We start from the raw sequence: 15619 nt of genomic DNA, 5'->3' as shown, positions 1-15619 counted from the left end.
TATATATATATATATATATATATATATATATATATATATATATATATATATATATATATATATATATATATATATATATATATATATATATATATATATATATATATATATATATATATATATATATAAATATATATATATATATATATATATATATATATATATATATATATATATATATATATATATATATATATATATATATATATATATATATATAAATATATATATATATATATATATAGGCCAGAATGTCCCAGGATACCAGTTTTCCCTAAAAAATATGGAACCGTTTTTAATAAAAAATTAATAATTACATACACAATTATTGCTCGCTTATTAAGTTATGCCCTGAGGGCATATAAGAACGATGTTAGCACAATGTACTATGTATTATTTTTTCCTTTAGAGTAGGGCATTTTATATGGAAGGGGTCGTCGTAGAAACTTAAAAGGGGCTCATTCGATTGGAAATTGAGAGTTCTAGCGCCCTTTTTAATAGTCGAAAGTGATTGGAGGGCAACTAGCCCCCCCCCTACGTCCATCATTCACCGCAACACCTCCAATCAAAATTTTGAGATAGCCATTATGTTTAGCGTATGCTAGTAGATTTCCAGATAGAAAATATGTTTTTGAGGAGGACACTCCCCCACAACCCTCAGGGCAAGGGTTTTAAGTTATGCCCTGGGGCCATATAAGATTTTTTGTAGAAGGAGTTGTCGTAAAAACTTCAAAACAGGCTCATTCGATTGTAAATTTGAAGGGCTAGTACCCTTTTTATTAGTCAAAAGTGATTGGATGGCAACTAGCCCCCCTCCCACGCCCATCATTCCGCCAGACACATCATATAAAAATTTTGAGATAGCCATTTTGTTCAGCGTAGTTGATTTCCAGATAGAAAATATGTTTTGAGGAGAACACTCCCCCACAAACCTCAGGGCAAGGGTTTTAAGTTATGCCCTGGGGGCATATACAGTTTTCCTAGAAGGCGTTGTCATAGAAACTTCCAAAACTCATTCGATTGGAAATTCAAAGGGCTAGTGCCCTTTTTAATGGTCGACAGTGATTGTAGGGCAACTAGCCCCCCCCCTACGCCCATCATTTCCCCAAACATATCCAATCAAAATTTTGAGATAGCCCTTTCGTTCAGCGTAGTTGATTTCCAGATAGAAAATGTTTTTGAGGAAGACACTCCCCCCAGAACCCTCGGGGCAAGGGTTTTAAGTTATGCCCTGAGGGCAAGTAAGAACGATGTTGGCACAATATACTATATATTATTATTTTTTTCCCTTTAGAGCTGGACACTTCATATGGAAGAGGTCGTCGCAGAAACTTCAAAAGGGGCTCATTCGATTGCAAATTCAGAGCTCTAATGCCCTTTTTAATAGTCTAAAGTTATTGGAGGGCAACTAGCCGCCATCCCACGCCCATCATTCCCCCAAACACATCCAATCAGAATTTTGAGATAGCCATTTTGTTCAGCGTAGTTGATTTCCAGATAGAAAATATGTTTTTGAGGAGGACACTCCCCCACAACCCTCAGGGCAAGGATTTTAAGTTATGCCCAGGGGCACATAAGGTTTTTATAGAAGTCGTTGTCGCAAAAACTTCAAAACAGGCTGATTCGATTGGAAATTCAAAGGGCTAGTACCCTTTTAATAGTCGAAAGTGATTGAAGGGCAACTAGCCCCCCCCCCCCACGCCGATCATTCCCCCAAAGACATCCAATCAAAATTTTTAAATAGCCATTTTGTTCAGCGTAGTTGATTTCCAGATAGAAAATACGTTTTTGGGGAGGACACTCCCCCAGTACCCTCAGGGCAAGGGTGTTAAGTTACACCCTGTGGGGATCTCAGGATGTTATAGAAGGCGTTGTCGTAGACACTTCAAAAAAGGCTCATTCGATTGGAAATTCAAAGGGCTAGTGCCCTTTTTAATAGTCGAAAGAGATTGGAGGGCAACTAGCCCCCCCCCACGCCCATCATTTCCCAAAGCATATCCAATCAAAATTTTGGGATGGCCATTTTGTTCAGCGTAGTTGATTTCCAAATGGAAGATATGTTTTTGTGAGGGACACTCTCCCACTACCCTTAAGGAATGGGTTTTACGCTTTTTTCCTGGGGCAAATAATATTTTAACGGAAGGTATTGTCGTAAAAACTTCAAAAACAGCTCATTCGATTACAAATTCAAAGGGTGAGTGCACTTTTTAATAGTCGAAAGTGATTGGAGGGCAACTAGCCCCCCCCCCCACGCCCATCATTCCCCCAAAAACATCTTATCAAAATTTTTAGATATCCATTTTGTTCAGCGTAGTAGATTTCCAGACAGAAATATATTTTTGAGAAAGACACTCCCCCACAATCCTCAAGGGTTTTAAGTTTTGCCCTCGGGGCGTATAAGGTTTTTGTATACGGCGTTGTCGTAGAAAATTCAAAAAAAGGCTCATTCGCTTGGTAATTTAAAGAGATATTGCCCTTTTTAATGGTGAAAATCGACCATAAGGACACTAGCCCCCCCCCCCCCATGAAACACATCCAATCAAAATTTTGAGATAGCCATTTTGTTCAGCGTAGTTGATGTCCAGATAGAAAATATGTTTTGACGAGGACACTCCCCCACAGCCATCAGGGCAAGGGTTATAATTTATGCCCTGGGGGCATACAAGGTTTTTATTGAAATCTTTGTCGTAGAAACTTGAAAAAGGGCTCATTCGATTTGAAATTCAAAGGGCTAGTACCCTTTTCAATAGCCGAAAGTGATTAATGATATTTTTTGTTGTTGTTGTTGTTTAGACCAGTACACTTCGTATCGAAGGAGTTGTCGTGGGAACTCTGAAAAGGACTCATTCGATTGAAATTAGAAAGGGCTGGTGCCCTTATTAATAGTCAAAAGTGTTTGGATTGCAACTAATCCCCCTTCCACTCCCACCGTCCCACGCCCACCCTCCCAATTGCCCATTATTTTTAAAAACTAAATTTTTCATCAATATTAAATCAAAATGCACCGTGTTAATGCTAATTCCCAAAAAGGCATCTCAGCAGTATCCCAAGAACGACTGAGGGTATTATGTTCAAACCTTCGGGGCTACTTCTGCTCTTAAAATTTAACCAAATCAAAATAGCGTAAGTGAATCTAAGCTATCAAAGAAAGTAAATAGATTTTTTTGAAAATGGTATCAAGTTTTCTATTTCAGGTCAACTAGAGGAGGTATGAAGCTAAATTAAACATTCCTATTTGTGTCCAGATTTTTAAAAGGGTGTATGTTGTTAAAAATTCCTGAAAATTTTTCTCCAGCATACAAACAGCAGGCCAAACTATAAAGTCTTAAAAAACAAAAAGATATAAAGTATTATTTTCTGTTTCCTTGAAAAGACTATGTCAATATAAAACGAACAGAAATTAATTCAAAAATTTTTTCCACAAAATAAGTTTTTCAAAGAAAAGTAAAGACCTCCATTAAACAAAAATGAGCAAAAATAAAATCAAATAATCTACCAAGCGTGAAACTACCACAAATCAGCATCGATAAATAAAGGAAACCCAAAACGAACAGAAATTACAATAATTAACCCAGTCAAACTCAAAACGATCAGAAATTATCATAAGTTGGGCGCAAAACCCCTATCGTAGAAAGGGGTAACTTTGAAAGTTACGGGTAACTTTGAACAAAATCAGTAACAAACATTAAGCGCTCTCTATCGCACGACGGTGGAATGACTCGTTCGAACTTATTACTAGATTATTGCTAGATGGCGTTTGAATCAGTTAGTAGTTGTTGAAAACAGCGTCTGATAAAATTTTATCTTGTTAATTACAAAAGAATTTGAGAAGTTCAGAAATCTAAAAAAGTGCTTAAAGTAAGTTACCTTTTTTAACCTAGATAAGCTAAACTAGGACTTTCATTTCAAAATTTTTCTATAGCTGAGGAACCGAATGGTTAGGTTTTCTGGTAAAATCTCTTCCTAATTCCATAGGTTCAATATGGCGGCAGCGTTCAATGTTTCCCGCAAGTATTTGTTTTTTCGGGGTAACTTTGAACATTTGTTCAAAGTTAGCCTTGTTTTTCTACAATATTGATTTCAATGTTCTGTGCTGGCAAATTGTTAAAATTTGCGTTGAATTGGTGTAATAATAATAATAATTTATTTTTAACCCACTTTTAAGCAAAACAAGTGGAGTTAATTACACTAAAAGAGTTTGCTCTGCTATTCAGACCTTTAGGAAACCATTGCAAATCTGTTGATCCCAGGAAAACACAAATCAAGCTTAGCTGTTAAACTTGGTTTTAACTACTGATTACATTTTGGACCACTTCCTAATTCTTTCAGGCCTACTTTTGTTACTTCTTTGATGGAAGTCCATTAGCAATCAATGGGAGCGGTGGGGTAAATCTCATCTATCAAAATTGAAGTTTCTGTATTAGCTTGCTCTAATAGAGCTTTCATGAACAATTTGAAAGAGTCGTCTTTCACAGCTTGCTGCGCAAAGACAGCTGGCAATTGTAGATAAAAATTGGTGGGATTTTCCCCGTCTCTTTTGGAAAAACCTAGAATTGTAAAATTATTTGAGTTGTACATATTATTCCTTTGAAAATTTTGGTTTTATTTCCTTCTGGTTTTATCGTTGCCAAATACCCCTCCAGAATAATGAATGAAACAAAGGGAGCAACATCCCTAATGATACGTTGAAATGCAGAAAGCGAACTGCTTCCACCATTCGTGTGCTATAAAGCTGAGGGCATGTATAGCTCATGGCGTACAGGAGGCCCTAAAAGAGCTCGGTATGCTGTATCTAAGTCCGGATGGTTTGAGAGCGAACTTTTTTGCCAAAGTGTTGAAAGTCTGCAGAGAAAACAACATTCGCGATGTATGCCTCCCCCCAAACGCTAGAGATATACTGCAATCAATGGACGTTGCTTTTTTCGCTCCAATGAAAAGAGCATAAAGGAAAATGCTTGATGATTACAAAATGGACAACCCAAACAAAACCGCGGTAAGAAAAGACAAATTCCCCAAGCTTTAAAGCTAATCCTGGAAATTCTAGCCACAAATGGAAAAGCAAATCTTAAAAATGGCTTTGCCAAGTGCTTTTCGCGCTCCAGAGTCCTCCAGGACCCCCCCACTTACGGCCCAGCATACTTCGCACGAGGTTGCAAACAACGTCTGCAAAGTTTTATTGGATGTCCTGCAAGCCGGGAGATTTAAGAAATCTGTGAGGAACGTCACGCGCAAACGTCTTAGCGTCACACCAGGGAATAGTATTGGAGACGCAGAGGATTCAAGTCATTCAAGTTGCGAGTCTGACACGACTGACGTCCCAACAGGATGCGAGAGCGAGTCTGAAATGGAAGTTGATGAGTCGGCAAGCGCTGGGCTCTCTATGCTGTCGAGCGGGGCAGTAGCCACAACGGGTTCAAACTACCTCCCCCAATCTCCGTGGATGGACGTTGGTTCCTCGCGAATTTCATCATGGGCTGTATTTACAAGTATTTTGCAGTTTTGGAGGTAGAAGCTACTTTCTCTTACGGCTCGCTAAACGTGATCTGCCAGCAAAAAAACAAGAATGGATCCTTCTATTTTCCCAGAGTGAATGAATCAGCATCAATCCATCCTGACCAGGTACGGGGAGATCTTTCAGCCCCCCGACTCACTCACGGCGCAAAATTTGTATTTTATCATGACTTTGGTCAGCGGATACTGCACTAATTTGACTCTCTTTTGCCTTTTTATTTCAGAAGTAATGCTTTTCTCCCAGTAAACGAGTTTTTTTTTTTTTACTGAAAGTCTTACGCCAGAAGAACTCATCGACTGTTCAAAGTTACCTGTTGAAGTGTTTGAATATTCAAAGTTAAAAACCCCTAGAGGTAACTATGAACACCATTTTTAGATAGGCTCTAGCAACAGGGAGACTAGCAGTTTGGGACAGTTGCCATTCGGTGCATAATGACGTATTCCCCAAACGCCAAAAATATTTTTGAGCAAATACTAGTTTAAATAAAAATATCGCAAAAAAACCTCAATTTTTCACGATTTTTAGTTCAAAGTTACCCCGTTCCACGGTATGCCTTCCCAAGGCCAGAACAAAATTTGCGCTTTACTGAAAAATACAAATGAATGTGCATTGTCAGTTTAATATACATATACTGGTATTTAGTAAACAAAATGTTAATAGTATTTGATTTATTAAAGTTATAAAAGTAAAAACCTTAAAAAAGAAAACCAAAAGTTTGAAGCTTAGTACATATCGTTGTTAGAAATCGGACTAGCTTCAATAACTGAATATCATTGAACAGACAGCAGTTTGAAAACACATTACTACTACTACTACTACTACTAACAACTCACCGCAGCACCAAACCGCATAGGGCCAACACAGCTACGCATGCTCCTCCTCCATCCCAATCTATTCAAAGCCTCCCTTTCTACACCCGCCCATGAAATTCCCATTTCCTTTAAATCTTGCTTTATGACGTCCTCCCACCCCAGACGAGGACGACTTGCTTTCCGTTTAGCCCTAGATGGTTGGCTGAAAGGAACAATCTTCGGCAATACGTCGTCCTTCATCTACACAAATGGCCCTAGTTACTTAAACCTTTCGGTGGTTATAGCCCTAGAGAGCTGTATTGAGCCACATTTTTCATATAGTCCATTTTTTTAAATACGGTCGGTCAGCCGGGTACCCAGAACAATCCTTGAGCAATTTCTCTGGAAAACATCTAGCAAATCTTCGTCCGCTTTTCGGATCGCCCATGCTCCAGAGCCATATTTGACCACTGTCATTAGTGTAGCTTCTAATATAATAGTCTTGGTTTGCTGACTTATCTTCCTATTCTTTCAAACCTTTTTTTAACAGTGAATAAACACCCTGAGCCTTGGCTATTCTACTTTTAACATCTTCACTACGCCCACCATATTTACAAATAATACTACCAAGGTAAGTCAAGCGGCCCACCTGACCAATCTTTTCATTACCCAACATCACCTTTTCATCTTAACTTATTCCTAACCTTAGTGACTTAGTCTTCTTAACATTAATTTTCAAACCTATTCTTAGGTTTGACATATTTACTCACATTAAATTACGTAAAGAACCAAAACTGGAAACTGCAAAAATATTTGTATATATTTTAACAAGGGATTAAAACAATTCAAAAACTTTAAAAAATAAAACCAAAAGTTTGAAGCTTAGTAGAAATCGCTATTAAAATTTGGACTTGCTTTAATAATCAAATATCTTTGAAAAGATGCAGGAAAAAACATAAAACTGTCTGCGGTTAGAAGACAAGTGACAATATCAGAATGTTGACCTGGAGTGACATCATACATCATAATTTGGAATTGCTTCGTAGTGTCCTATTAAATTTGAAGTGTTGTCCTTGGTAAAAAAAAAAAATAATAATAATAATGGCAATTTAATAAGTATGGTCATTTATTGTACTAGGACCTAACCCCGTCATTGAAAATAATTGTAATAGGAGTATGCGGGCAACTCGACCCCGTTCAGCTCAATACCATTGAACTCAATCCCACACGACTAAGTTTTGTTAAGCAGGCCATTGAACGAGTTTTGACTTGATCCTAGGATTAAAATTTAAAATTTCGCTTGCAGCTTCAACCTTACATTGCGATAGCCTGAACCTAAGGTGACATCTGACGTTTTAAAAATCTTACAGGATTTAAGCTTTATGTAAAATCAAGCTTTTCCAGGCTTTCATGGGAACATTTTTTTTGCATTAATTAAGAAACTTCCCGAATAAGAAGTTTTTCAAACAAAAGTAAAGGCCATATTAAACTTAAAATCAGGAGACAAAAAAATCTATAATATTTCAAACTCAATACGATCAGAAATTACTAGTAAAGAATAAATGAAACCCAAAACGAAGAGAAATTAAATAAACAATCATAGCAAACAAACATAGAACTGGTACCGTATAAACGAATAAATAAATCTTAAAACGATTAAAGGTTAAATTGAATATGCAAATCAAGCTTTAAAAAATCTCTTAATATTAGAGAATAAATAAAACCAAAACGAACAGAAATTGATTAAACAATCATAGCACAAAAAGATACAACTGGTAATAGTATAAATGAATAAATAAATATTAAAAGAAGTAAAACTTAAACTGAATATGAAAATCAAGCTTAAAACGAAAAAAAAAATCACTACAAACAAGAGTTTGGCTACTGCCCCCTTCCCTAACGTTAAAAGTATAAAGCTTATTGCATCATTGGCGCTTTACTGAAAACAAATGATATTACAATTATTTTCTTTTGCACTTATTATAAGATTTAAAATAAAATGAAAATTACAGTGGAATAAAACCTCAGAATTTTGATGGAGGATTGGATGACTGATGAAACTTTCAGCAATTAATATCATTATATATCAAATATACAGTTTAATTATATTAGTTCTTTCCAAGACCGTTTAAGACACATATAGTTTTCACTACTAAACAAGAGTTCGGCTACTGTCCGTTTCCCTAATTGTAAAAGTTTAAAGGCTACTGCGTATTTGGCGCTTTACTAAAACGAATTGTATTACAAATATTGTCTTTTGTACTTATTTCAACATTGAAAATAAAATGAAAATTGCAGTGAATAAAATCTTGAGCTGATGAGCTTTCAACAATTAATGTTATTTTATATCAAATATTCCGTTTAATTTTATTAGTTCTTTCGTAGATCGTTCAAGACAAGTGTAGTTTTTAGTAAAGTGACAATGACGCAATAGGCTTTATATTTTTACCGTTAGGGACGGGGGCAGTAGTTAAACTCTTATGAGTAGTGAGTTTTGTTCGTTTTAAGCTTGATTTGCATATTCAATTTAAGTTTTACGCGTTTTAAGATTTATTTGTTTATTTATATTAGTACCTGTTGTATATTTTCTTGCTATGATTGTTTAATTAACTTCTGTTCGTTTTGGGTTGTATTTATCCTTCAATAGTAAAAGACTTTTTTCCGTTTTAAGCTTGATTTGCATATTCAATTTAAGTTTTACTCGTTTTAAGATTTATCTATTTATCTATATGGTACCTGTTGCATGTTTGTTTGCTATGATTGTTTATTTAGTTTCTGTTCGTGTACAGTTATCTGGTCTTTGGAATATTTTGAACAAAATGGCTATCTCAAAATTTTGACAGGATACCTTTGAAGAAAAGGGATGGGGGCTGGTTGCCTTTTTATCACTTATGCCTCTTCACGAAAGAAATAGAAGTTTCAATTTCCGATTGAATGAACCCCCTACAAAGTTAATACGACTGCCCCTTTCACAAAAACCTTATATCTTAACAATCGACAACCTGCAAAAATTATAAGCCTTGCCCCGGGAGCTATGGGGGATTTTTCAACCCCCTAAGTTATAGTTATTTGAATTTTGGACTATTTTCAGAAAAATGGCTATTCAAGAATTTTAATCGGATTCATTTGGGGGAAAACATACGAGAGGGGGAGGGGGCCTTGTTAATCTCGGGCCACTTTCGATTCGTAAAAAGGGCAAAATAAATTTAGATTTCCAATCGAAAGAGCCTCCTTCAAAGTTAGTATGACCACACCATCCATAAAAACTTTATATGTTAACGACGGGCAACTAGCATAATTTACTACCCTATCCCCGAGGGCTGGAGAAAGGAGTGGGTCAAACCCCAAACCATAGTCATTTAATATTTGGACGATGTTGAACGAAATGGCTACCTCAAAAGTTAGATCACATGTATTTGGGGAAAAACAAGGCGTGGGGGGGGAGCTATTTGCCTTCGAATCACTTTATGCTCTTTAAAAGGGAAATAGGACTTCCAATTTCCAATCAAAAGAGCCTCTTTCAAAGTTTATGTGACCATCTTTTCCATAAAAACCTTACATGCCCCGGGGTATAACTTACAACACTTGCCCCAGGGTTCTGGGGGCTGCATTGACTCCAAAGCATTGTTATATAATCATTGGATTAAATTAAACACAATGGCTATTTAAAATTTTAGATCGGATGTATTTTGGGAAAATAGGACCTGGGGGAGGGGGGGGGGCCTTTTGCCCTCAGATCACTTTTGTCTCTTAACTTGTGGTACTAGAACTCTCCTTTTCCAATCAAATGAGCCTCCTCCAAAGTTTATACGCCCATTCTCTTCCATGAAACCTTATATGCCCCTAGGGAATAACTTATAACCCTTCATTTCGGCTTTTGCGGGGTTGTGTCGACCCCAAAAGTATTGTCATATAATATATGGATTGTTTTGAATAAAATGGCAATCTCAAAATTCCGATTGGATTCATTTGGGAAAAAGGGTTGGGAGGGGGGCTAGTTGCCCTCCAAGTACTTTTCAAAATTCAAATAGAACTAGAACTTTCAGTTTCTAATCAAATAAGCCCCCTCCGAAGTTTATGCGACCAGCCCTTCTATAAAAGCCTTATATGCCCCTGGGAAATAACTTACAACACTTACCATGGGCTCTGAGGGGTTGTGTCATTCCCGGAGTTTTAGTTATCTGATCTATGAACTATTTTGAACAAAATGGCTATCTCAAAGTTTTGATCAGATACATTTGGGAAAAAAGGGCTGGGGGGCCTAGTTGGCCTCCGACCACTTTTGACTCTTCAAAAGGGCGCTAAAACTTCTGATTTCCAATTTAATGAGCCTCCTTTGAAGTTTATAAGACCATCCTTTCCATAAAAACCATATATGCCCCCAGGGTGTAAATTACAACACTTGCCTCTCGAAGATTTTGTATGTCAAAATTTTTACCGGATGCATTTGGGGAAAATGGGGCGTGGGTGGGGGGGGGGGTAGATGCCCTCCTATCACTTTTGACTCTTAAAAATGGATCTAGAAATTTCAATTTCCAATCAAATGAGTCCCTCTGAAGTTTATACGACCACCCCTCACATTAAAACCTTATATGCTCCTGGGATATAACTTGCAACACTTGCCCCCCGAGCTCTGGAGGTTTTTTAGACCCTGGAGCTTTTGTTATATGATCTTTGAACTATTTTTAACAAAATGGTGATCTCGAAATTCTTATCAGATATATTTGGGGGAAAAGGTCGCGGGGAGGAGGGGGGCTGGTTACCCTCCGATTACTTTTGACTTTTAAAAAGGGCACTAGAACTTCCGATTTCCAATCGAAAGAGCCCCCTCCGAAGCTTATACGACAGCCCCTTCCATATGAAGATTTGAAGAGAGTATATGACCACCCCTTCTGAAAAGATTTAGATGAAAAGAAAATATACACAGCTTGCAATTAAAAAGTGCTAATTTGACAATTGGAGCACCTTATGGGAGTAGACAGGACAATTTCCCCTCACACTGGAGCACCGAAAAGTGCAAAATTTTGAAGTATTATATCCTTCCATTTGGGGGCATTTGGAAGTAAATTTTATGAAATTTCAATTGATTCGCTAGCTGAATGATAAAAATACCATTCGGTTTACCATCCAATGCTCATTCAAGTGTAATAATCGCCGAGGCCATACCCAGGATTTTTTTTTCGGAGGGGGTTTTACTAAAAAATTCGGGAGGGGGGGGTGGGTTACACAAAAATAAACTCACAAACGCATACGAAATCTATTTATATCCATTTTTGTTACGTTTTTACGAGTCACACAAACATTTCAGGGGGGGGGGCTCAAACATCCCTCGCGCCCCCCCGGCCCCTCTGGGTACGACCTTGATAATTGCTATCCTGTAATTACATCCCACCTCCCCTAATGGCTGGATGTAGGCCTAGCTGATACACAAAGCATCGTTGAGTTATTTCTTATGTTTCACTTTTTTTTAATGGAATTATGCGATATTACTAAGCAACTGTTAAAAAGAATTATGTAAACACAAATTATACAGAAGTAGAAAGACCCCTATTGATCCGACGAGAACACCCTGCTGCTATGTACAATTTAGTTTAACGTTGACAGTACATAATTTATGGTTTTTCTCACTGAGAATGAAAAAACAGGATTTTTCTCACTTGAAAACAGGATTTTTCTCACCTTTATGGATGTTTCTTGGATATCAACAACAATTGCTGGATGTAGACATAAGTTCAACAACAATTGCTGGATGTAGACATAAGTTCAACAACAATTGCTGGATGTAGACATAAGTTCAACAACAACTTGGATGCAGACATAAGTTCAACAACAGCTTGGATGGTTTATTAATTTCTTTGGTGTTTGTCCAGGAGAATTGTTTCCGGGAGAAGTTTATTAATGTCTGACGGATGATGTCAAGGTTGATTGATTTGTTGGTGTTCATCCAGGAGAATTGACTCCGGGCGAATGTTTTGATCTTAGAGATGAAGAGATTAACGCGGGACAACGCAAAAACGGAACGCAACACAACGCTAAAACGGGTTTCCTAGGAATTTCAAATGTGACAGCGCAGGGATGTCAAAACAAAAGGAACACGCTGAAATTACGTTTAGAGATTATTTGGGCGAAACCGTTTTAGGTATTTTAGGGATTATTTGGGTGAAACCGTTTTAGGCATTTTAGGGAATTATTTGGGCGAAACAGCTTGAGGCATTTCAGAAGATGATTTTAGAAAACAAAAGCGTAACTTTCAAACTCACAACAACTGAAATACAGATAACGATTCCTTTGTTTTTTTTTGTTATACACGGCTGGTTTAAGCAAAAGCAAGAAACTTGAAATCACAACAACTGAAGTTCAGTCATTGATTCCTTTGTTTTTTTTTGTTATACGCTTTTTTTTGAATTAAACGCGGAAATTTTAAAATAACAAAAACTGAAGGTCAGTAAATAATTCCGTTGTAATTTTTTTTTGTTAAACACGATTGGCTGACAACAAAAGCAGAGCTTTTCAAATCACAACAACTGAAGGTCAGTAAATAATTCCTCTGTTTGTTTTTTTTGTTAAACACGATTGGCTGAAATAAAAGCGGAACTTTTAAAATCACAACAAGTGAAGGTCAGTAAATAATTCCTTTGTTTTTTTTTTGTTAAAAACGTTTGTCTTAAATAAAAGCGGAACTCTTAAAATGACAACAACTGAGGTTTATTAAATAATTTCTTTGTTTTTTTGTTAAACACGAATGACTGAAACAAAAGCGGACCTTTTAAAATCAAAAGAATTGAAGGTCAGTAAATAATTCCTTTGTTTTTTTTTGTTAAACACGATTGGCTTAAACAAAAGCGGAACTTTTAAAATCAAAACAACTGAAGGTCATTAAATAATTCCTTTGTTTTTTTTTTGTTAAAAAATATTGGATTTAAAAAAAGCGTTACTTTCAAAATAACAAAAAATGAAGGTCAGTAAATAATTCCTTTTGTTTTTTTTGTTAAACACGATTGGCAGAAACAAAAGCGGAACTTTTAAAATCACAACAACTGAAGGTTAGTAAATGATTTATTTGTTATTTTTTGTTAAACACGCTTGGCTGAAAAAAAAGAGTAAATTTTAAAATCAAAAACATTTAAATTATTTAAATGATTCCTTTGTTGTTTTTTTTGTTAAACACTATTGGTCGAAACAATATTATAACTCTTAAAATAACAAAAACAGAAATTACGTAATTCATTCCTTTGTTTTTTTTGTTAAACAATATTGGTTTAAATAAAAGCGGAAATTTTAAAATCACAACAACTAAGGGTCAGTAAATAATTCCTTCTTTTTTTTGGTTAAACCCAATTTTTTTTGTTAAACACGATTTGATGAAACAAAAGTGGTACTCTTTAAATAAAAACAACTGAAGGTCAGTAAATAATTCCTTTTTTTTGTTAAACACGATTGGTTTAAATAAAAGCGGACCTCTTAAAGTCACAACAAATGAAGGTCAGTAAATAATTTCTTTGTTTTTGTTTTTAAACACGATTGGCTGAAATAAAAGCGGAACTCTTAAAATCACAACAACTGAAGGTCAGTAAATAATTCCTTTCTTGTTTTTTTGTTAAAAACGATTGGCTGAAATAAAAGCGGACCTTTAAAAATCACAACTGAAGGTCAGTAAATAATTCCTTTGTTTTTTTCTTAAACACGATTGGCTGAAATAAAAGCGGATCTTTTAAAATCACAACAACTGAAGGTCAGTAAATAATTTATTTTTTTTTTTTTTTAAACACGATTGGATGAAATAAAAGCGGAACTTTTAAAATTACAACTGAAGGTTAGTAAATAATTCCTTTTTTTTGTTAAATACGATTTGCTGAAACAAAAGCGGAACTTTTAAAATCACAACAACTGAAGGTCAGTAAATAATTCCTTTGTTTTTTTTTTGTTAAACACGATTGTCTGAAACAAAAGCGGAAATTTTAAAATCACAACAACTGAAGGTCATTAAATAATTACTTTGTTTTTTTGTTAAAAACTATTGGATTAAATAAAAGAAGAACTTTTAAAATCACAACAACTGATGGTCAGTAAATGATTCCCTTTGTTTTTTTTGTTAAACACTTTGGTTTTAAATAAAAAATTAAATTATAACATAGAAACACATTAATTACTTTAAATAATGCCTTTTGTTTTTTTGTTAACCATGATTGAGTGAAACAAAATCTTAACTTTTAAAATCACAACAACTGAAGATCAGTAAATAATTCCTTTGTTTTTTTGTTAAACGCGATTTGTTGAAATAAAAGCGGAACTTTTAAAATCACAACAAGTGAAGGTCAGTAAATAATTCCTTTGTTGTTTTTTTGTTAAACACAATTTGCTGAAACAAAAGCGGAAATTTTAAAATCACAACAGCTGAAGGTCAGTAAATAATTCCTTTGTTTTTTTTGTTAAACACGACTGACTGAAATAAAAGCGGAACTTTTAAAATCACAACAACTGAAGGTCGGTAAATAATTCCTTTGTTTTTTTTGTTAAACACGATTGACTGAAATAAAAGCGGAACATTTAAAATCACAACAACTGAAGGTCAGTAAATGATTCTATTTTGTTTTTTTGTTAAACACAATTGGCTGAAATAAAAGCTGAAATTTTAAAATCACAACAACTGAAAGTCTGTCAATAATTCCGTTGTTTTTTTCGTTAAAAACGATTTGCTGAAACAGAATTAGAACTCTTAAAATAACAACAAATGAAGGTCAGTAAATGATTCCTTTGGTTTTGTTTTTGTTAAACACGATTGACTGAAACAAAAGCGGAACTTTTAAAATCACAACAACTGAAGGTCAGTAAATAATTCCTTTTTTTTTAACACAATTGGCTGAAACAAAAGCGGAACTTTTAAAATCACAACAACTGAAGGTCAGTAAATAATTCCTTTGTTTTTTTTGTTAAGCACGATTGGCTGAAACAAAAGCAGAACTCTTAAAATCACAACAACTGAAGGTCAGTAAATAATTCCCTTTGTTTTTTTTGTTAAACACGATTGGCTGAAACAAGAGCGGAACTTTTAAAATCACAACAACTGAAGGTAAGTAAATAATTCCTTTTTTTTTTTTTGTTAAACATGATTGGATGAAATAAAAGCGGAACTCTTAAAATCACAACAACTGAAGGTCAGTAAATAATTCCCTTTGTTTTTTGTTAAAACACGATTGGCCGAAATAAAAGCGGAACTTTTAAAATAACAACAACTGAAGTTCATTAAATATTATATTTGTTTTTTTGTTAAACACTTTTGGCTTAAATAAAAGCGGAACTTTTAAAATCACAGCAA

At 35.2% G+C, this 15619-nt stretch overlaps 1 protein-coding gene across 8 annotated transcripts in view; it reads right to left on the bottom strand.

The window, feature by feature from the left end:
* The window catches only part of Ca-alpha1D (Ca[2+]-channel protein alpha[[1]] subunit D), a 401670-nt gene that overhangs the window by 325850 nt on the left and 60201 nt on the right, over positions 1-15619 (bottom strand). The gene's annotated exons all lie outside the window — the stretch shown is intronic.

The sequence above is a fragment of the Artemia sp. Qi Xiang Cuo genome, chromosome 21 (assembly GCF_049724085.1).
Source record: "Artemia sp. Qi Xiang Cuo chromosome 21, ASM4972408v1, whole genome shotgun sequence".
NCBI classification, from domain to species: domain Eukaryota; kingdom Metazoa; phylum Arthropoda; class Branchiopoda; order Anostraca; family Artemiidae; genus Artemia; species Artemia sp. Qi Xiang Cuo.
The sequence above is the reverse complement of the archived record's forward strand: the minus strand, read 5'-3'. Positions and strand labels throughout refer to the sequence as shown.